Source organism: Diceros bicornis, chromosome 5 (genome assembly GCF_020826845.1).
Source record: "Diceros bicornis minor isolate mBicDic1 chromosome 5, mDicBic1.mat.cur, whole genome shotgun sequence".
NCBI lineage: Eukaryota > Metazoa > Chordata > Mammalia > Perissodactyla > Rhinocerotidae > Diceros > Diceros bicornis.
This window is the reverse complement of record NC_080744.1, coordinates 80,756,506-80,778,956: the sequence shown is the minus strand read 5'-3', so window position 1 is coordinate 80,778,956 and position 22,451 is coordinate 80,756,506. Positions and strand designations below refer to the sequence as shown.

The 22,451-nt window shown below is 43.5% G+C and overlaps 1 non-coding gene across 1 annotated transcript; it reads left to right on the top strand.

Moving 5' to 3' along the window:
- Nucleotides 1–2,012: 2,012 nt before the first annotated feature.
- LOC131406715 (U7 small nuclear RNA) lies at nucleotides 2,013–2,075 on the top strand. Its single transcript, XR_009220335.1, has one exon. It is a non-coding gene; the product is annotated as a U7 small nuclear RNA (small nuclear RNA).
- Nucleotides 2,076–22,451: the final 20,376 nt, after the last annotated feature.

The window sequence follows — 22,451 nt, the reverse complement described above, 5'->3', positions numbered from 1 at the left end:
CCTTGCTTCCCCTAATGTCAATATCTTATATAACCAGAGTACATTTGTCAAAACTAAGAAATTAACAATGGCATAAAACTGTTAACTAAACTATAGAGTTTACTTGGATTTCACCAGTTTTTTCACTAATGGCCTTTTTCTATTCCAGGATCTAATCCAAGATACTGTGTTGCATTTGGCAAATAACTTTTATGAGGCAAAAAATTATATACTGATAACAAAATTTGACAAGGCCTCCCAAAAGAAAGATACAGATCAATCTCACTCACACACGTAGCTCCAAAAGATCTAAATAATCCAGCCATGTTCTAGAAGAAAAACACTACAGCCAACTGGGGTTCAAGCCAAGATATGAGACTGTTCCAATTTAGATAATCTATTAATATAGCACAGAGGTGGTCAAAAGAGAAAAATAAATTCATTTATCCTTAGCTTTAGAAAAGGTATTTATTAATTTCAAAATAATTCATAATTTCATATCTTTATACAATAGAAACAGGCACTCACCATGATTTTACACACACACACACACACACACACACACACACACGCACATGCACAGCAGCAGCAGCAGCAATTTACTTAATGAGAAAGCATGGGAAGTATTTCTACTGAAGTCAGGAAAGAGACAAGGATGCTTACAATTACTACAATTATGTAAAATTGTACTAGAAATACTAGCCAATGTAATTAGACAAGAGAAACAAAATGCACAAAAATTGGGAAGTAAATTTTTCATTATTTGCAGATGACATCATAGTATGCCTCAAACACACACACACACACACACACATACACACATGAGAATCAACTGAAAAATTATTATAAACATTAAGGGAATTTAGTAAGATGGCTGATGAAAAAATTACACAAAAATCAGTAGCTTTCTTATGTGCAAGCAATAACTCATTCGAAAATATAATGAACGTAAAGAGTTAAAAAAAAAGAAAGAGAGAATAACTGGGACCGTACTTTATAAGAAATACACAGGTCCTATATAAAGAATCTTTAAATGATACCAAAGGACATAAGAGAAGACTTTAAAATGGGAAAAACTACCTTATTATTAGGCAGAAAAACTCAATGTTGTAAAGATGGTAATTTCCCTAAATTAATGTGATCTCAATAAAAATACCAAGAGGATCTCCTTTTTTTTAACTACACAAGCTAATGCTAAATTCACATAGAAAAAAAAATAAACATTTGATGATTTGCAGAAAAATTGTTAAAACTCAAGAGCAATGTGAGAAAATCTGCCCTACAACATGTTAAAATATCATAAAGCTGTAGTTTGGTTTTTGGGCACAAATAGACAAAAAGATCAATGGAACTATGTAACGAGTACAGAAACAGGCAAAATCATATGGGAATTTGGTTATGATCAAAATTGCATTTCAAATCAGTGGGTAAAATGATAGATGATTCAAAAGTGGAGTTGGGTAGCAATTTGCAAGAAAAATAATATGGGGATCTTTATCTCATTCTGTTTAAACAAAACTTTCTTAATGGATGAAAAATGTAAACACATACAAAAGATGAAACTGCCAAGATATTAGAATAAAGCTCAGGAATATTTTAAAGAAATACCCTTGGATGAATGGATAAAGAAAATATGATATATACATACAATGGAATATTATCCAGCTTAAAAAAGGAAGAAATCCTGCAATATGTGACAATGTGGATGAACCTGGAGGACATTACACTAAGTGAAATAAGCCAGACACAGAAAAATAAATATGGTATGACTCCATTTGTATGAGATATCTAAAATAGTCAAACTCATAGAAACAAAGAGTAGAATGGTGGTTGCCAGGGGCTGGGGGAAAGGGGACATGAGGAGTTGCTGAAGAACATGTACAAAAATTTCAATTATGCAAGATGAATAAGTTCTAGAGATCTGCTCTACAACACTGTGCCTATAGATAACAATACTGTATTGTATACTTACAAATCTGTTAAGAGGGTAGAGATCATGTTAAGTGTTCTTACCATAATAAAAAAAAGAACTCAAGTGTTAACAGCTCTTTTAGAGTTTGTCTAGCAGTTTTTTCCAGTCCTCACCGGAAGACCTTTTGCAAAAAAAAAAAGGACTCAAAAAAAAATTATAATGTAACATAAAAAGACATAAAGCAATTATTATATATAATAAACAAACAAACAAAAATAAATAAATATCCTTGAGTATTTCCAGAAGGACTTTCCACACAAGACATAATATCCTGACATAATAGGAGTTATGAATCTGACTACACAATTCTATTTAGGAAAAATTATCATAAACAGAGTCAAAAAATAGATGATAATCGGGGGGGGAATATTTGTCACATAGAAGATAGAAAAAGGGCTGATTTTCATAATATGCCATAATCTGTTAAGACTCATTAAGAAATGATAAGAGAGACATAAATAAGGCTATTTTCACATAAAAAGGAATACAAATGGCTGCCAAACTTAAGCATAATTAAGTAAATTTTATTTTATTTAAAAATATAAAACTTTTTTTACCTTTCAAATTGGAAATTATAAAAAAGTTTAGTTTTGCTCACCATGGTGATGAAGTAGGTGCAACTTCTTGGGAAGTAAATTTGGTACTATTTATCCTTTGGCTCAGTCGAGATAGGATTCTCTCCTTCATTATATTCACAATGGTGTGCAAAGACACACATGAAAGAAGGTTCATGGCAACAATGTGATCCAAACAACCTAAATGGCCACCAGTTAGGAGACTGGTTAAGTAAATTTTGACACATCCAGACAATGGAATACTACATGGTTGTGTAAATGAGAGAGGAAATAGGACACTATTTTCATAAAGGAAAAAAAATAAAAGCAAAACTAAATGAGATGTTGTTTAGAGATTATTACACATGGAGTAAAATGATTTTTATAAAGTAAGACAGTATGCAGGAACCCCTACAGATTTGGACAGGGTCTGGTTCTGAGCTGGGTTGGTGGGTTCAAGGGTCTAGGTTTTATTACTGTGCTTAATACTGGATACTCATATATTCTATTGTATCTATCAAGTATTATCATACTCTCATATTCTATTGTATCTATCAAGCATTGTCACCTAAGAGCTGTTTTTAAGGAATGAGGTGGCTCTAGCCAACAACATCGGTAGTGGTCACACACAGGTTCTGGGCTTAGAATCCTGGGTTGGCCCCTTCAGACTGGTGGCCTTGGACAAGTCATGCTACCCTCCATGCTTTTGTTTCCATCTCTGTAAAATGGGCTTAATAATTGTACCCATCTCATAAGAGTGTTGAGAGGAATAAAAATATATATACAAGCACCAAGCACGGTGCCCTGCGCATAGTAAGAACGTGTAAGAGTTAGTCATTATTACAGTGAAGAGATAACCTACAAAATACACGGGTAAGGGAAAAGAGCAGGAGGCAGAAGTTGGTAAGTGGTCACTCCCTTTGGTGTAGAAGGTGGGGGAAGACCACACTTCCTGAACTCCTTGAATATTTACACCCACATAAATTGGGCAATAATGACTCCTCCAGAGAGAAAAATTCTACTGGGAATTTAGGACAGAAGGAAACTTGCCTTTCATCATACAGTTTGACTTTTTTTCCCCTATGTGTATGAATTCCCTTTTTAATTAAAGAAATAAATCTAGTACTAAGCCAGTAATAAGCTGAAAGCATCCCTGCTCTGGTTAGGAGGAATTCCACATGCCCACAGCCTTTCTCTCTGCCCACTGATGCTTAAGCTATCAATAATCATAGAGCCTAATGTCATGCCAGTTCTCTGTGGCGTTGACAGACTCCAGCTCAAAAGTCCCTTTATTAGACCTTGTCCCTCAGTAAAGCTTGCAAATTGCTCTGATCTTAGTAGACAAAGCCATCGCTCATTCTCTGAATCTCTGAGCATCCTACACAATAACGTAAGAATTGGAGAAAATTACCCAAGATAAAGCGTCCTTTAGAACATCAAAGTCCCTGATTTCCAGGCTGTAGGCTGCAGGTATGCGACAGGCCTGACAGGCCAGATGGACAGCAGAGATAAAGCAAAAAGTGAAATTCTCCGGCCAGAGAGCCCATGTTGGATCTGGTACTAGGTTTTCTGCCAAGGGGATTAATGTTATCCTCCAAGGCGTGAGCACATTTTTCTGTTACCTTCAAAACCAGGTAATCAGAGGCAGATAACAATCAGAGAAGGAAGCCTTTAAACTCTCTGTGAGCTGCAAAGCCTTCCTCCTGTCAGGTTTGTTTAATTCTGGACTGGGCCACTTCAGATGGTGTGCACATATTTTCCACGTTTTGGCTAAATTCTTTGTTTCTAACTTTATTTATGATGTGAGCATCTTCCCCTTGCTACTATCATCACCGTGCTTTCAGAAGCAACAGCAGGCAGCCTTGCCTGCATTTTTGAGGACAAGCTCTGGCAAACTTATAACTTTATTCAGTCGACATAAATATCATACATAAATACTGCTACGATGGAAGCTTGCACACATTCCCCAAAATACATACACATCCTATCTGAAATCAGCAACACGAGTTAGAAGTTTAAACAGCCTCTTAGAGGAAAATGATAGTGTCTTACAACTTACAGAGAAATTGCTTAGCTTGACCACTGAACTCTAGTTGTCTTTCTGGAAAGGAAATATTTTACCACATAACAAAAAGAAATGTGAAACTTTTTGTATTTAACAGCTGGACTATTGGCTTTACACTGACCATTTTAGCATCAAGAGTTCTGTTCATAAAAATAAGTTTCTAAATAGGAACATGCCTTGTTTCTTTAATGTAGATTATGGAAAATTAACAAGAAAGAGGTTGGTGATATGGACATAGTAAGAGAAGGTTCTGGTATAAAGTTAGAAGTAAAAAAAAATGTTTTTTGGTTGAATTCAAAGCAATCTTGATGTAAGTATAATTTGTAAATTTCACTGACCCACAATAGCCCTGGGACAGTATTTTCAAGGAAAGCAGAAAATAATTCAAATAATTCCGGTGCTATGATCTCTGGCTGAGGAAATTCAGTAATTTATAGAACTTATTGTTTAGATAAATGCTTCTTGAACCTGGAAGCAACTGAAACGCATGTGGGTTGGTCTGTAGGGAAATGCTGTGAAGTAGGATGGACATCAAGCTGATGGGTGTCTCGTTCAGAACACAGCTGTGCTGGAAAAGCATAAGCCACGATGAATAAAATAAACCGATTCCCAAAGAGCCAAATCCAAACTCGCAGGTTCAACTGGGCGCTACCTTTAGAAGCCACCTCTTTGGGAGGCTGGACAGCCACTCCCACGACGAAGCTTTGGAATATTCTTGGAAGTACTAGTTAACAAACCTCGCCAAAAAAGTGGTCTCATTACTTTTCTTAAGATCACAAGATTTTTTAAAATAAAAAATGATATTACCTACTATGATTATTTTTTTTTTGACCAGATCTGAATGATTTTAGAACTGTTTTCAAACATGAAACCCCCCCTTAAAGAACAAAGATTTGTCACCCCCTGAGGAAAATCAAAGTCATGCCCCGCCAGCCCTGAGCCGTCTGGTTATGTTATACAGGGCTGGATGCCTGGAGTGAAGTGTCGGTGCGTGGGAGAGCCCCTTCCGGCCAGGACAACGTTGGTTGCGTGTGTGAGAGCAGTGTGTTTTCTGAGCGTCGGTCTCACGGCCTCAGCTGACACCTGTGCGGTACGTGGGCCACACCCTGAAGAGCGCATTCCCCCGGTGTCAGATTTCTGGAATCTGATCTAGTGAAGGCCCAAACGGCCTTCAAATCTGGGCAAGATGCTTTGGTAAATCACCTTGCCTCACCCTAGCCACACTCAGCCATTGTCCCAAGGTCATCTAGGGCCACTGCTCCAAGGTCATATGGAGTCACTTAAGGGGGTTTCATCTAATGACCAAGACGTGCCCCTGAGGGAGCCCAGGTCACAGGTGCCTGCTTCCAGCAGCTCAGGGAGGCCCTTCAGCAACACCAAGGGAAGCAGAAGACACAGGTGTGAGGGGCCAGAAGACAGCTGGCTATGACCTTGTGCTTCACGACCTTCTCAAGGAGCAGAAGCTCGGACACGCCAAAACTCTCCCATTGCGTGTTTCAGAAAGACCGCGGGGCATCAGGAATGATAAGACTGCTCTGATTTTTGGTTCACAGTTAGGTTCAGTTCAATATCCTAATCAGAATAACTTTTTATGTACCTGAGATATCTCAATCCAATGCATAAACAACAAAATGACACATTTTTCAACTTAGAAGCAGCTTCTCTCTTGTCATCGCTTTCAGAAATTGACATTTTCTAATGCTTTGCACATCTTCTGATACAGTTAAGGCATACGTACATTTGGGATTTTAAACTTGTTTTAAAAACGAGAAGAAAGCAGTTCTTGGGAGGGCAGACGGGCCGGGGAAAGCACCGGGCACGGCAGCAGCTTGTCAAGCTATTGGTCATGCTTCATGAGTGGTCATCATCATCGTGGTGCTCTGTAACTAACGCATTTTCACACCATCTGTTGTACCTATTAATATATTTCTCAAAAAATAATAAAAGGGATAAAACAAACATGTTCAATTGGACCTCGAGGACATTATGCTAAGTGAAATAAGTCAGGTGGAGAAAAACAAATACCCTATGATCTCACTGATACGTGGAATCCAAAATAAAAACCCGTCTCATAGATACAGAGAACAGATTGGTGGTTGCCAGAGGCGGGGGTAGGGGAGGTAAAATGGGTGAAGATGTCAAAAGTTACAAACTTCCAGTTATAAAATAAATAACTTCTGGGGATGTAATGTACAGCATGGTGACTATAGTTAATAATACTGTACTGTACATTTGAAAGTTGCTAAGAAAGTCGATCTATAAAGTTCTCATCACAAGAAAAAAATCTGTAACTATGTGTGGTGATGGATGTTTTATAAAAATAAAAATAAGGGCCGGCCGAGTGGCGTGAGCGGTTAAGTGCGCGCGCCCTGCTGCGCAGCCCGGGTTCGCTGGTTCAGATCCCTGGCGTGCACTGATGCACTGCTTGGCAAGCCATGCTGTGGCCACGTCCCATGTAAAGTGAAGGAAGATAGGCACGGATGTTAGCCCAGGGCCGGTCTTCCTCAGCAAAAAAAGAGGAGGATTGGCAGATGTTAGCACAGGGCTGATCTCCTCACAAAAAAAAAAGAAAAAATCGTTTAAAAATAAAAGAAAAGCTGCTATTTATTGAGCCCACACTCACCATGCACACAATTACCAACCCCACCTCTGCGCTGCACAGACAGGTGCTATCTTCCCATTGTACAGATGTGGAAACTGAGGCTCAGGTCAAACAGACCACCCAGCTGAGAAAAGTCCAAGCTGGGACTCAGGCTCGGCTCTGTCTGAACCAAAGCTGGCACGCTTGCCACGCCCTGTGTCAGCTTTAAGTGGACCATGTGTTGAAAAAACAGGCTCACTAGTTGACAGTGACATGGCCTCGACTTTCTTTGCTTTGTTTTCATGGTCTTTGTTGCTAAGTGTTTAAAAAAGTAAATAAACTCTCCTCACACATGCCTTAACTTCACTGTACCCATAATTTCAATATCTTAGCCTAACTCCTTTCTATTTTTGCATACTCTCTTACATAGATTTACACAATTGTAATCACAATGTATATATAATTTTATTGTCTTCTCTTTCAAAAAACGTTACATCGTGAATATTTTCCCCATTTCTAGCATCTGCATAATCTTTCATTGCTGGATTGAAATTTGACAATTTCAGCTTTTCCACTATTGTATACTAAACTATAGTGAACACCTTCACATATGCAGCACTTTTCTTTGATTATCTTAGGATAAATTCCCAAGGAGAATATTAGTCAAACGGTATGCAATATTTTATGGTTCCTGATACATAACACCAAGTTACTGTCTCAAAATCATGGGACCCATTCCCAGCGCCACCAGCAGCAACCCCCACGAGGGGGATTTATTACAACCTTGCCAACCCAAGTGAGCCATCCTTCAAGATAACACCAACTGATTTGCATGATCATTAGCTATTCAAAATGTCATATTTTTTCTGAAATGATTACAGTGGAAAACAATAAAACGTGAAAAGAAATATAAAACAAAATTTAGAGACGATTCTAGTTATAGTATTTTAGAGCTCGAAAAGACCTGGGAGGAGGGGAAAGCAGGAGATACTTCACCCTCATCCTCTTTTTAGCACAAGAAAAATCTGAGACTCATTTGCCTGAAGTCACAAATCAGGTCAGTAACAAAACAGGATGGACAAACCAACCGAGACCTGCTGAGGCTTTTGATGAGAAATCCAGAGCAAACAGGAGACTCCACCTCTTTCTCCTTCTCACGCAAAAGCCCAGAACCAGTCTGCCTCTGCCTCCGAAAGGGAAATCCGAACATTTCCCTGTGACTTCTGGCGACTTGAATTAGAGAGCATTTCAAAAGAGACCGCAGATAGTCTCTGAGTTCCAACGAGAAATGTATCCCAGACCACTGCCCACTTGGATCTCACCGTCTCCCCTTCTTCCTCCGTCCTCTTGCTTTCTGTTTTTAATTAGGACCTTGGAATTCACTAGGTCAGATCCAAGTCATTTAAAGAGTGACTTTCAAATCATATCTTTTAGGGAAGATGACTCTGGGTCTCCAGCCTCTATCTGTCATTACACCCTCATGCGTCTCAGGGAAATTAGCAACCTGATTCTTCCTCGGCTGTTATTTAAAATAAAAAGCTTTCTTGTTTGCCATTCAAGAAAAATTACAGTAAACCTAGCAGCAGGCAGATAGGGGTAATGAAACATAATTAACAGTATTCAACAGGTTCCCAGTATCATATTTACCTGCATGTTTCTGATGATGTAACTTGGAGATGAGAGTATTGGCAATTTGCAGTTGTGCGGCCCATGCAACACGCGTGTGAACGTGGAGTTTGTATGTGATGGAGAGATCAGTGTGTCCCACAAGGTGACCAGCATCCCTGGCACCCCGCACTGCCCTTTTGCTGGGTATACAGAACTAGCACGTGGTACCCGTTCAACACAGAGCCTTCAGTGAACCCCACTGTGTGTGTGTTGGGGCTTCTTCATAGAGGCTGTTTCAAAAGCATCTACGTCTTCTGATGATTGATGTTCTCTGGCTAAATACATATCTTTCCAAACCCCACATTAACCCATGCTTGCTGCGTACTAGGCACTGTCCTAAGCACTTGCTGGGTATTAATGTAATGAGTTCTCTTAACAAAGCTACAGGAAGATTCTGCTCCTCCCCCCCAGATGAGGAAACCGAGGCACGGATGGCAGATAACCCACTCAAGTCAGCGTGGGAGCCACGGTTTGAAGCCAGGCAGTCAAGCTCTTGAGGCTGCACTCTCCTGGGCCTGTGCCACCTCTCTCTGTGGACAGTAGTCTGGCTTAGCCTCTCAGGCTGCTGTGAATGCCTCCCAGAGAGCTGCCGATGCACCGCCTCACCGAGGAGAGAATCCTGCCAGTAACGTGCAACCTGAATCTAAGCCAGCCTTTAGACTGAACTCTGGAAGCACAAGTCAAAGAACGCATGAGGAAACAGGACGTTCTACAAAGTATTAAGCCTAATCTCTTAAAAAAAAAAAAAAACAACGTAAGGGAGGAAAGGGCAAGAGGAGGGAGGATGGCTGTTTTAGAGGAAAGGAGACTGAGGAGACATGGTGTGTCTTCTTAGACGCCATTACCGTGTCACAGGTACTATAGTGACGTGATATCTCAGTGTTGTTCATTTTCTTAGGGGTGATTACTGGGTTGTGTCATGCGGAAGAATGTCGTTATTTCTAGGAAATGCATGCTGAGGTCTTTAGGAGTAAAGGATCATGATGTCTGCAACTTAAATTTCAAATGGCTTACAAGGACACACACACACGCAGAGATGAAGCAGATATGGTAAATGTTAATAACTGTGGGATCTAGGTGGTGAGTACACAGCTATTCAGTGTACTACTCTTTCACCTTTTCTGTGTGTTTAACATTTTTCATAATTTAAGTTAGAATGAAAATAGATCTGGCTATACTTATTTTGGAGTGTGCTGACTAAAAAGAGGCTTACAACCAAAAATCTTAGAAAATTTTAACGAGAGAAGGAAACTGAGACAGCCTATCTCTCAGCTCTTCTCATTTTAAAGATGAGGAAGGTGAACGTATTTAATAGTTAACACTATTATATATTAACACTATTTACACTAAAATATAGTGTTATAAATATTCCCATTAAGTGCTTATCCTTTTAATGGTTTTCACAATTTGGATATAGTTGGAAAAATTAAACTGTAAAGCATCTAAATATTTTACTAATTATTTTTAAAATGTTTATCAGTTATAACAAGTTAATAATATTGACAGAAAGTCACATGTATAAATGTAAGTGATTAGTGTATTCAGCTCATGTGACAAATGAAAGTAAAGAATAGAAAGATCTGGGACTTTCTGGAAGCGTAAGCGGGACAGGCAGACTTGAGTTTAGTTCCATACAGCTCTAGTGGAGGAAAGGCAAAACTATGAAACCTAGGAAAAGGGGTGGAGATAGAGTGGCATGTAATGATTTTATCAAGTACTTCTACTTTATTTATACCAACCAGGCAACGCCTGCTGAGGTAAATAACTCTGGGAAGCCGGGTGCAATGTGAATGGACCAAAGCACATCTCAGTAGTCATTAGCCGAGAATTTCCAGATGACAACTTGGTGACCTGACAATGTGCTCTGGCTGGACCAGTGTAGTACATATCTGCATCCAGCATGGAGTGTGCCCACCTGGAGGACCAGGGTAGGGGTGGGAGGCCAGAAGCATGGATCTGGAAGTTATCAGTAACTCAAAGTCCTCAAATTCATGTTTCCATCCTCTTCCCAAGCCCCTGTGTATGCCACTCCCAACCCCAACCATTCTCCCTCACCCCTCAAATTGGTGATTGCAGGTCACCAGGAAGGCCCACCACTCATCAGCCCTGGTTCCGCAACAAATGGACTCAAAACAATGAGAAACAAAGACATCATCATTAGAACTGTTAGTTTCCCACAATACCTTCACCCGGATATTTTAAAGCTCTCCAGTCGTTGTCCCTGTTCTGCTTCTGAGAAACTAGCCATGGGCACCTCCTGGAATTTGGGGTAAGAGTGGATCTGAGGGCTTGTAGAGCTGCTCCAAAAAGGTTCTCACTCTTTCAGCGTTTCGCTGCCTGGCCATGGACAGCAGGAACCAACTCTTTAAGAGTGCTTAAATAAATACATCATCAGATCTGGAAACTGATAAAAATCTTTATCTAATCACTCTCACATTACATGTGTTTCTTATTGCTCTTGATCTTAGATAAAATATATTCTAATAAATTAGGTTTTAAGTCATTCATACACATCATAAGTTGAATATGCAATTATATTACTTTCATTCTTGTTAACTGGTATGAATATTACTTTCTACTAACTTATAGATTTATTTAATTGATATAGAAGTGCTGTAAATACAAATTCCTGGAAAGATATGAATTAACATGAGACATTCAGGAAAACCTATAGGTATTGTTTCAAGTCATCTTGGGTACTTTATAAAATTATGTTCTTCAGGTACCAAATACTATTGTACCCTCAACAAATTTGTAGCAATTGACTTTCGACACTCTTAAATGTTGGATTTAGCTCTGTTACATAATGCCATTTGTTCAGGCTTTAGAATTGCACATTAGCAATCACTAGAAACATTAAATCAGATTAAATAATGCAGATCATGGAAACTGTTTGGAGCGCTATACTTAGAGTGATGACAGCAAAACTTCTGCAGTCACCCTGACCTCAGAAGGTGGCTGGGGACCTGGCGGCCTATTGTATGAGGTTCTGCTCCGGGGGCTGAACACTGACCACACTGAACGCTGTGTTAATGAGCTGGGGGCTCCACTCCCCTCAGCTCCCTGCTTTGAGTTTTCCCAGTGACTACGTGAATCAAATTACGGGCACCTCTGCTGGGTTTCCTGTAAAATAACAGATCTTACTGTAACCAAATATTACCATCTTGGAAAAACTTTATGCAACTAGCGAGGACTCTTCATTCTCAGGCAACAGAGAAAAGCTTCTTTGTTTTGCGATTGAACACCTGGAACATGTTATCCAGGGGGGCCTCCCTGGGCCCACAGTGGAGAGGGGGCTCCCAGGACCCAATCACACCCCTGCCTGCAGAGGGCCAGCCTGCCCAAATCTTCCTCTCTGCTCCGTTTGGCTCGGTTTCATCAGACCTCGAAGATGGCCGTAGCCAAATGGCAGAGGGAGTCCTTCTACACGGAAGGACGATATTGATGAGGGCCACAGAACTCTGAGGCAACATCCCCCAGACAGAGAAGGAAGCGCTGAGGACTCAGGGACGGGAGGCTTGGAACCTACTCTCCTGCCCCCAGACTGCTCTCGCCCTCCTGAAGCAATTACCAGATAAGAATGCTGGCTGTGTCTCCATGAGAGCAGGCAGACACTTGGCATAGGATCAATCAGTGCCTGCATGTGTGGATGGCTTCCCTTGGAAACCTTTAAAACACCGTGTTTCCACCTTTGCTTCAAAAAGTTTACTTTCTGGAGGAAAATCTTGCATTGCTTCTTTTAGCTTTACGCCATGGCTGATACAGCAGTCACAGAAAGGAATCTAACTTGGGACAATTCGGAAGCACGAGTCAAGGCTGGTGTTGTAGGGGTCAGGATGTGGAACCGTGACCTCACTCCTCCTTGTTGAGAAGAGAACAGGACCACTCCTCAGTATGGAGAACCAGGGCGATCCCAAGGCAGATTTGCCCATCCAAACACTTTTGAAGATAATATCCCATCCTTGTTCACATCTTTTAGTCTTAGCTTAATAAAATATAAAGTCCTCGCTGGAAATGACCAGCTCTTACTCATCTTTGGGCTCCTCATTTACAATGCCTGGATGGGGTGTGTAGCAGTCATCCTATATTCTAGAACTAGTCTTCTCAAACCCTCATGTGCACAGCAGTGCCCTGTGGGGAGATGCAGATTTGGAGTCAGTAACAGGCTCAGGTCTGATGTAGCATTTTTCTAATAAGCTCCTAGCAGATGCCAGGGCTACTGGTTCAGGCCACACTGAGCTAAAAATTGATGCCCTAATGACAGTTATTTGCCTACAGAACAAGCAATTTCCCACATCCATGAAATTCCCATCTTTGACTCTGAGTATCTAAGACAGTTGAATGAACATAGCATTATTCCCCCCACCAAGTAACAACAAAGTATAATTGTGTCTGTGTGCTAATTACTGTGTCATTAGTTCAAACATTTACATGGGAATATCAAGAATAAGTCTAAGCAACCTATCAGCAATCTAACTCATAGCACTTTAGATGAGGGTTCAGGAAAGCAAAGCTGAGAAATGCACACTTTTTTACAGAAAGGTGGCAACTGCACTACCATTGAGCTATTGCTATTTTTAATCATTTTAAATGAATTTTAATAGAAACCATTAACTTTTGCTAAATACACAGATGCGTTTGAGACAGACTGCAAACCAGTTAAAGCCACTCCTAAGGCTCTATCCTTTGCACAAAAGTAATTGGGTGTCTACACCTGGTTGACCCTTTAAAAATGTGTTCCTTTACTTCTTAACTGTTGATAAAGGGTTCTATCAGTTTGCAGAATATTCCTCTAAAATGGTAGGGGTACTATTAATTATTTCCTGCCCAGTGTTCTGTTTCAAGGGACCTGGTGTGTTTTTACTCATCTAAGCTGACCTCTCTAGCAAGATACAGTTTGGCTGCTTCATCTTGCTTTAAAGGGAGTTTAATTTACTTGATTAAAAGTATACCTATGTGTCTCCAACGGGCCGGGGACAGACATTCATGAAGACTTTCCCTTTGAAATAAAATATACAGATTTTGTTTCCCAGTGTTTCCACGTCGATCTTCCTTGCTTTCTTACTTTTCATGTAGTATCCGATATCACAGAGGTTGGCAGCAGAGCGACATGGAAATGCTTCTGATGGGGGCCAATTCTCTGGGCTTGTAGGCGTAACATATATTTTACAAGAACAATGAGAAATCAGTTGGGGATCCACTTTTCACTGTCCCCATAGAAGAAATGCTCTCTGTGGTAGAAGTAGGGGTAGGGGGTAGAAGGCTGCGATATAGAGCTCTCGACAGAAAGACAAGCATACTCCATTTCTTGGGCTTCTCTGTCACTACGATCTCTTTCACAAAGTTCCTTTGCTTAGACTGTTCACACAAACCATAAAAATTTGTGAAGAAAAAGGAACCCTATTGACCAGAACTCATTGCACAATCTTTTAAAAATTGAGTGTCTTATATTTATTTGTATATTTATATCTTTCAGAGGAAATTATATGACATATATTATTTTTACCATGATGTCCAGAAATTCCTTAAGCAAATATGTGATCAGGCATTTTAAAATATGACGTATTTATTTATAGCTTACACCCACACATTTATTTTTATTTATTCAAAAGATTAAAACAGTACTTTCTTGGTCCTTCCTTTGGTTCTCTGTTAAAATATATAATTAGGCAGAGTTTTCATGTACCTAACAGCCCTGAGGAGACTAAGCAGCAATCTTTTTGAAACTTTAAAAATATTGGTAGGAAGCGGTTCTCTTTTCTTTTTTCTCAAGTTCAATAGCTCAGCTATTCGTTTCCTGTTTCCAATAGCCAAGGTAATTAGACCATAATGAGAACTCTTTGCTTGGAAGACGACATCTGAAAGTTGAAACTATTTGCTGCACAAACCTCGACACAGAGAGGAGGGGGCAGGGTTCGCCTCCTCAGAGGGAGAAGGTTCTACGACTAGAATGTCATTTCCCCCAAAATTATTTCTTCCTGGAAATACTCTAAAATCCAGGAGGTAAAGTGACATTTGTACTGTTTTTTTTTATGGAACGATAATTCTTCATTATGAAGGAAACATCTCTAAAAACTCCAGAAAGAGCCAGAACATACAGGAAACCTGTTGACCACTTTCACTGTTCTTCTTTCTAGGCATAGCACACAGTAAAGTGCACACATCTTAAATGTATATTTTGATGAATTTGTCACCTATGTATATACCTATGTAACGACCACCAAGTTAAAAAATGAGAACATTGCCAGCCCCTGAAGTCTCTCAACCCCTTTTTGTCAACACCCCACCCAAGGGAGCCCCCATCCTGATTTCTCTCCCCCAGAATGGTTTTGTCTGTCCCTGGATTTCACATACGTGGAGCCATGAAGTATATATGCTTTTGTCTGGCTTCTTCCTCTCAAGGTTACGTGTCAGCTCCACCCACGTTGCTCTGGAGAGCTGGGCTCCTGCATGTTCATTGCAGCAGTGTGGCTTTCCTTTGTGTGGATACACTACACTTTATCCAGCCTACCTTTATGGACCTGTGGGTGTGTCCCGGTTCTTAGGGAGAAAGCTCCTATGAACACGTCTTTGGGTGAACGTCAGCATTTGTTCTCCTCTGTTGGGAGTGGAATTCCGGGGTCATTGAGTCTGTGCAACTTTGGGAGAGTCTGTCAAACTGTTTTCCAATGAGGTTGTATCCACCAGCCCTCTCACCAGGAGTCCATGGAGCACTTGTTGAATGGCAGCACAGGTGCAGTCTCATCAATGAAAACAAAGTTTCAATTGTTCCCCAAAGGCAGTACACTGAGACTGAGCAACAGGAGAGGTAAGAAAAAATATTTAAAAAATGAAAACTACTCCCCAAGGAAAGGGCTGGCCCCAGCCAAGCAGGCTCTGGCTGGGGTCCTGGGGCCTCTCTGTGTGAACTGTTTCCCACCCATGCTGGATGCGGAGTGAGGGTCAGTGGCACTGGCTGGGTAGCTCATACTCTCAGGGGTTTTGGCCACATGCGCACTGCCAAGGGTCTCCCTGGACAAGTGAGGCTCTCTCAGGGTCAGGCTGCCTCCAGCACCCGCCAGCCAGGTTCACAGCCCTGAAGAGTGACACTCATGTGACTTGCCTACTTGATCCAACAAGTCACCTGAGCTCTTCTCATTTGGGCCAAATTCCATACGTTCTCTTTTTCCAGGAATTTCTTTAATTATAGACTAAAAAGTAAATAGTGGGACTATTTAAGGAAATCTGCCATCCTCGTGGCCAGCAATCCCCCAACCCACAGTGGCCCTGCTGCCCTCTATGTGTCCTTCTGGCCCTCTGAGGACAACACCTGTCCACTTACATTCAGACCCTCAGAGGGGCCCAGAAGGGGGCCTTTGGGCTCTGGGCTTTAGCTAGGCCAGAACCCAAAACACTGCCCCCCAGCAATGCTAGAAAAATAAAGGAGATAGAAGCTGGTACAAGACCATTGTCCTTACTAATGACTTTTCTGAACAACCAGCACAATAACATTTTTGAAATTGAATGTGTCTGCTGCTCCCTCTCCAAATTGAGAATCCTCCACTGACAGGAGCTGTGTGGGTTGTCACAGGGTGAGTTGGAGGTCAGAGCCTCTGAGTCAAGGTCTGTGGCTGGACAAAATTTGCCCACCTCACGCCTGGCCTCCATTGCTCCATTTGCCAAATTCCTACTGGATTTTCTCTCAGAGCGTCTGCTCTTTCTTTTTATCTCTGGCGATGATTGGTTGAAATCTCTGCTGGGAGTTTCATGCATGCCAGGAAGTTTAGTAGGTGCTTGGCCTTGAAGTTTCACTCATAACTCAATGGGTTGGGGTGCATAGTGCTTTGTCATTTTGCCGTAGCACAAAGTTGAACCTCATGCCCTGGGAAGCTTATATGCTTAGTGTATACTTTTCTAGTCAGGGATCCCAGCTGTCTGTTCACTTTCTGCACAATGAGATGCCTTGGTGTGCCTGGGCAGAGACCCCTGACTCCAACAGGTCATACCCACCAGTGGCAGAGCAGAGCTGGGTTAAGCCAGAGAAGAGGTTAGAGCAACTCTGAGGGCTTAAGCATTTCCCTTCTTTCACTCCCTTTGTCCCTCTTCACCAGGAGACTGTTTTGAAAGGTGTGCACTCCCTTCTTCTCACCCTCCTCCCAGGTGGAGAGGGACAGGGACAGGTGGGGAGGCCCTGGCTACAACTGAAAAGGCTGGACTGCATCAGGACCAGATGGACTCACAGCCCAGTAGGTTGGTCCCAGGATCCTGACAGTTAGCTGGGGAGCTCAGGCAGGTGTGGAGTGTTAAGATATGAACCCAGATTCTTTGACACTCCTTCCTTCAAGAGGCAAAGCCTAATTACGTATGGGCTGGACTTAATGCTATCATTCTCACAAATAGAAGAAAGCAGCAGTGATGGTGTGTGACTCCAAGACAAAATCATAAAAGGTACTGAAGCTTCCTGCTTGTTCTCTCTTTCTCTCTCTCCCTCTCTCTGGGACGACTAGCTTTGGGGAAAAACTAGCTGCTGTGTCATGAGTACATGTGGGCAGCCCAGTGGAGAGACCCACATGGTAAGGAACTGAGGCCTCCTGCCAACAGCCATGAGTGCATCATCTTGGCAGCAGACCTCCCAGCCCCAGTCAAGCCTTCAGATGACTGTACCCCCAGCCAATATCTTGACTGCAACCTCAAGAGACACCTCCAGCCAGAATCACCCAGCTAAGCTGCTCCCAGATTCCCAAGTAAGAAAATAAATATTTATTGTTTCAAAACACTAAGTTTGGGAGTAATTTGTTACCCAGCAATAGATAACTAAAACAGGAGGTTATTAGTACTACTAACCAAATATGTCTGATTCTACCTTCCAGAAACACGACAGGAGGACATAGCTCCCCTCCTTGGAAGTTAGACATGTATACGTAACTTTCTTTGACAAGTGAAATGTGAACAAGACTCATGTGTGTCACCTTCATGAGTGTGCCTCAAGAGCCACTGCACTGTCACCATCTTTTTCTCCCTCTACCAACCAATCGTCAGTGTTGCTGATAATGGGACGATGCTTCATCAGCTCAGAGCCCAGAGTGGGGGCGATGCAGAGCAGAGCCCCTAGTGGACCCACCATTGACAAGTAGCAGCAGAAGAAATAAACTTTTGTGTGTTTTAAGCACCTACATCTTGGGTGTTTGTTACCGCAGCACGACCGGAACTATGCTGACAAATATACGCAAGGATACAGAAGGATCTTCCATCTCTCCACCTCCACCTCTTCCAGCTCTTTGGGCTGGAAAAAGCCAACATCTCCTTCGAGGTCAGGGGGATTGCACCCTTAATGGAGGATCTCCATCGTCTACACAGGGAAGAGCACTCCCTCATGTCCAAGCCTGGTTCAGGAGTGGATTGGGAGGTTGGGCACTGTCACCATGGCTCCTGTTGTTTAGAACCCAGTGGATGGGAAAAGCTTGCATGTGAGTTAGAGGAGTTTAAGGTGTTAACGGCCCGTGCAATCCAGTTCTGAAAGTCACAAAGTCAACACTGATTGATCCTTTGCTTTCTTTTCCGGAACCATAGAGAATTTGGGGGAAATTACTGTCTGGCCACCCAGAAAACAAAGGCCAGTTAGGATTTGTTTTATTTTCTTTTCTTCGCAGATCAATCCCCAGTTCCCCAAGGATCCGGTGTGGTTTTGAGCTTCCTCTGCGCCTGCCTCTTCTGCTCTTCTCCACACACCCCTGCCCGGCCCCTCCCGGCCCCCTCAACGGTCCTTCTCTCCTTCTCCACGGCCCCCTCCTCTTCCCCCAGTCCTCAGGCTCCAGCCTCCTCGTTAGGAAGTGTTAGAAAGTTGCTGGAGTGAGAAATGAGCCTGTGAAAGCTCGTTGTCCTGATTAAACTTCGACAAGGAGAGTGACAAGAGGCGATGGGGAGGAAACGGCTGCCACGGGGTCTCAGCCTGGGCCCAGGCCTGGGAGGCCTTTGTCCAGCAGAACAAAAGCTGCTGTTTGCATGTGTTAAACCCCATCAAATTTCATCAGGCCCAGGTGCAAAAACCCACATCCCAAATGCCATCCCGGCTTATGCCACCTTCCCGAGCACTGACGGGCCCCAGCCATCAGCCCTAATCAGGACAGGGCCCCACATCAAAGCTGCACTCTCTCCACAGACAGCTTCTGCTCTAAGATGCATTGTTGCCATGACTTCCTACACTCAGCCCTTGCTTGAGGAATTAGGGCACAGAGCCTCCCATGGCATGGCTAGTCCCTGCTGGCGTTGTTGTTAATGAAGTAGGAAGGGCGGGTTTGTCCTAGCCTGGGACTAACATAATCACATAAAGCTCTTGCTTTGGAACAGACTGAGCTTCCCCAGAGTCAATTTCCCTGAAAGCAACACAGAGCAGAGCTTCCTGGGAGAAGACACAATGCTGCCTATTGTCTCTGTCACTTCCTCTCCACCCTCCCAGCGTTGAAGCATCTACTTGGGAGCCACAGCCCTGTGCAAAAGCTGTTTGCTGATGCCCAGCCGCGGTTTCCAAAACCCCCGTGAGAAGCAGTTTCTCTCCGCAGTCATTGTTTCCAGACTGGCCAAGCCGGCTGGGGAGGAGAAGCCAGGCCCAGGGAGACTGTCTTCCCAGTCCTGGGAAGAGGCCGGGCTTGCGACACAGGACCTTGGCAGCTCATGGCAGCTCAGGGGGAGCTAGACGTGCCCCCCATCTGGGCAGAGGCCAAGGTGGTACGAGGCCCAGGAGGAGGCCCCCAAGGGGCCGAGTCCCTGGATGAGGACAGAGTGTGGATTCTCTAGCAAGTCCTCAGAACATTGCTGGGCCCCCGAAGGCAAGCTTCCTGCCAAGACTCTGGGCAGCCATCTGGGCCTCTGCTTACCCAACCACTTCTTCCTAATCATCGCCCCGTCCCAAGGCTGCAGGGCCATTTTCCAGAGGTGGCTGAGACTGGAAGTTCCTTTCACAGTCACCAGATGTCCCCAAGTTTATCTTTCCCACCCGACTATGTGTTCTGAAGAAGAACCAAGGCGGGGAGAAGGTGGGCTTGGGGAGCTCCAAGGTGGGCAGAACAGGGCCTAGGGGAAGAGTAGAGTCAGGGTGAAGTGAGAAACGAGGGGAACCTAGATGGGGCGTGGGTGCTGGTCTGTGCTGAGAGCTGCGTTGGAGGCCAGATGTCACAACAGAAGCTGCGGCTCCCCACCTCAACAGCTGTGTATCTAGGGGGCTCTGCTGCATACACTGTGTCACCAAAGGACTCTGGAAAGCCATCAAGATTCTAGGGTGGTCAAGACACAGCCCCTCTCTTACCAGATGCGGAGTCTGACATGTGGACAACCAAGCATAATCCAAGGCAGAATTTCCTGAGGGTGGTTTTGGGGGTTTGAAAGGTGGTCTGAATGAGGAGCAAAGGGGTAGGTCTGGTGCTGGAGGAAGGAAGCCTTCCTGAGAGGGCCGTCCCCACTCGGGGCCTCAGTGGATGTGCAGGATTTTGCAGAGGGGGAATGCAGCACATGTGAGGCTTTGCTAAAACATTGCTTATAAAGGGGCAAACACCCTCCGTCTCTTCCCAGCCCTGGGTCAGCCTGTCTCTCCAGGTCTTTGACATCCCTGGAGCCAGCCCACCACGTCTCCCACCTCCCATTGTGCAGTCTGATGTGTGTGGTGGGCCCTCAGAGAATCCTTGCTGATGCTAACAATGAAGCCTTCCTGTGGGGCCAAACCAAAAGGGCCCACTTAAGCAGATCACTCTTGGATGCTGGCAAGGGTGAAATCACTCAATAGGTATTTTGTCGTGTGTTTCTTTTTAACTCTATAAAAAAAGGGTGGATGTGCAAACCCAACCCAAGAATACCTTGGCTCAGGCTCAACTAGATGAAACTTTAAAAAATGATTTAATGTTATGTTAGACTGTTGCATATTAAAGCAATGTAATGCCTTCTAAGAGATGAGAATCAGATCCTGATAGTGATGACTTGGGCAAGTTTAAAGAGTTATAACTCCCTTTTCCAAGGAGCAACAATAAACATTTCACCCAACATGCACAGCAGCCCGGACCTCCAATGAAAGTATGTGGATACCTTTTTGTTCCCAGATTACGACACTACCACCTTCCACTTCCCTCCCTGAGACATACATTTCCAAACAGCAACTATGAGAGGGACAGGAAACCCATGGAAGAAGGGAATATTTGAGGCTGTGTTGGCCCGTGGAGCAGGGTGGTATGATCACCTAGTTACAAAGTCAAATCGCTTCCCAGTAAACACAAGTCTCCGACGGCTCTCTGGCCAGGGTTGGAGGGGGCAGGCGGTGAGTGAATGTGTTGAGCACATTGCATCTCGAGCTGTGCAGCTGTGTAGGCCTCTCTGTACAGAGGCATTCATGGAAAATTATTGGGCACTCAGCCCACAGCAGATATGATGGGAACTCCAGCCAGGAGGAGCCGGGATGCCACAGGACAGGGGACACAAAGGAACGGAGAAGCCTCACAAGGTAACCGCAGGTGGAAACCTGAAAAATGAAGACATTCCCACCAGTTCCAGAAAATGGGGCTAACAAAACGCAGCTCCTTTCCTTGAAGTGGGCTTGGCAGGACCAGCTGTTGAAAGGCAAAAGAAAGAAAAGAAAAAAAATCAACATGTTTTCCATTTGTCTGGCCTGCATATCTAGCTGAGCTCCCTGCAGACCCCTCACGTGCTGAATGATGTGCAGGAGCAGAACCAAAGGAATGTAGAGTGGGTTTTGCTACAGGGCCCAGAGCTAAGGAGGCTGCATTTGTTATACAAAATCAGCAAACAGGTAGCAGCGTGTTGGGTCCTCTCCGGCCACTGCTTTAGAAGGTCACCTGTGGCCCTTGCCCTCAGAGGCCACCTCAGCCCAGAAGAGGAGGCAAGGGTCTGTCTCCCTTAACTTGCAGAGTTCCCCTTTCCCCACTCATGTTCCAGGGCCTCAGCTCCTTGCCTTCTCTCTTCCTGCAAGTCTGTTCTGCAAAGAGTAGAAACTCACTCATACCCAAATATGAATGGTGACCCCAGCTTCTTCTCAGGATGGATGGGGAGGCTCATGTTTTCACAGGTCTTAAGCTAAAATAAGCTCCTGCTAAGCAGATGAGGGAATTATATTCAGGCGTGAAAGGTCCATACTGGACTCCTGAGTTCCTCGAAGGCTCCATGAGATTTCTTACCTCTGGGCTTTATGCAACAGTTCTCTGCATCTGCCATGGTTTTGCCTAATTGACTCATACTTTCTTTCTGCTTCCCAATGTCACTTCCCCAGGACGTTCTTCTGTTATTAGCAGTGGTCCCTGTGATAGACACTGCCAGGTGCCTGCCAATACCTATTCCTCTTTCTTCTTTACTAACCGATCCCTATATTGTTGGGGGCACAATGGGCCCAGCTAAACAGCTACATTTCCCAGGTTTACAGACATCTGTGGCCAAGGAGACGTAAGTAGAAGACGTTGGGAGGAGGGAGGGGCCTTCAGAGAAAGTTCTTCAGAAGGGGAATAATTAAACCCGGAGGCAGGTCTTTTTTCTTTGCCTTTCCCCTTGGAATGTACCTAAGATGGTTGGAGCTCTAGTAGCCATCTTGGGACCAACTCGAGGATGGAAGTTACAAGCTAAGATGGCTGAGCAGAAAGAAAGAGAGAAGACGTCAGGCTC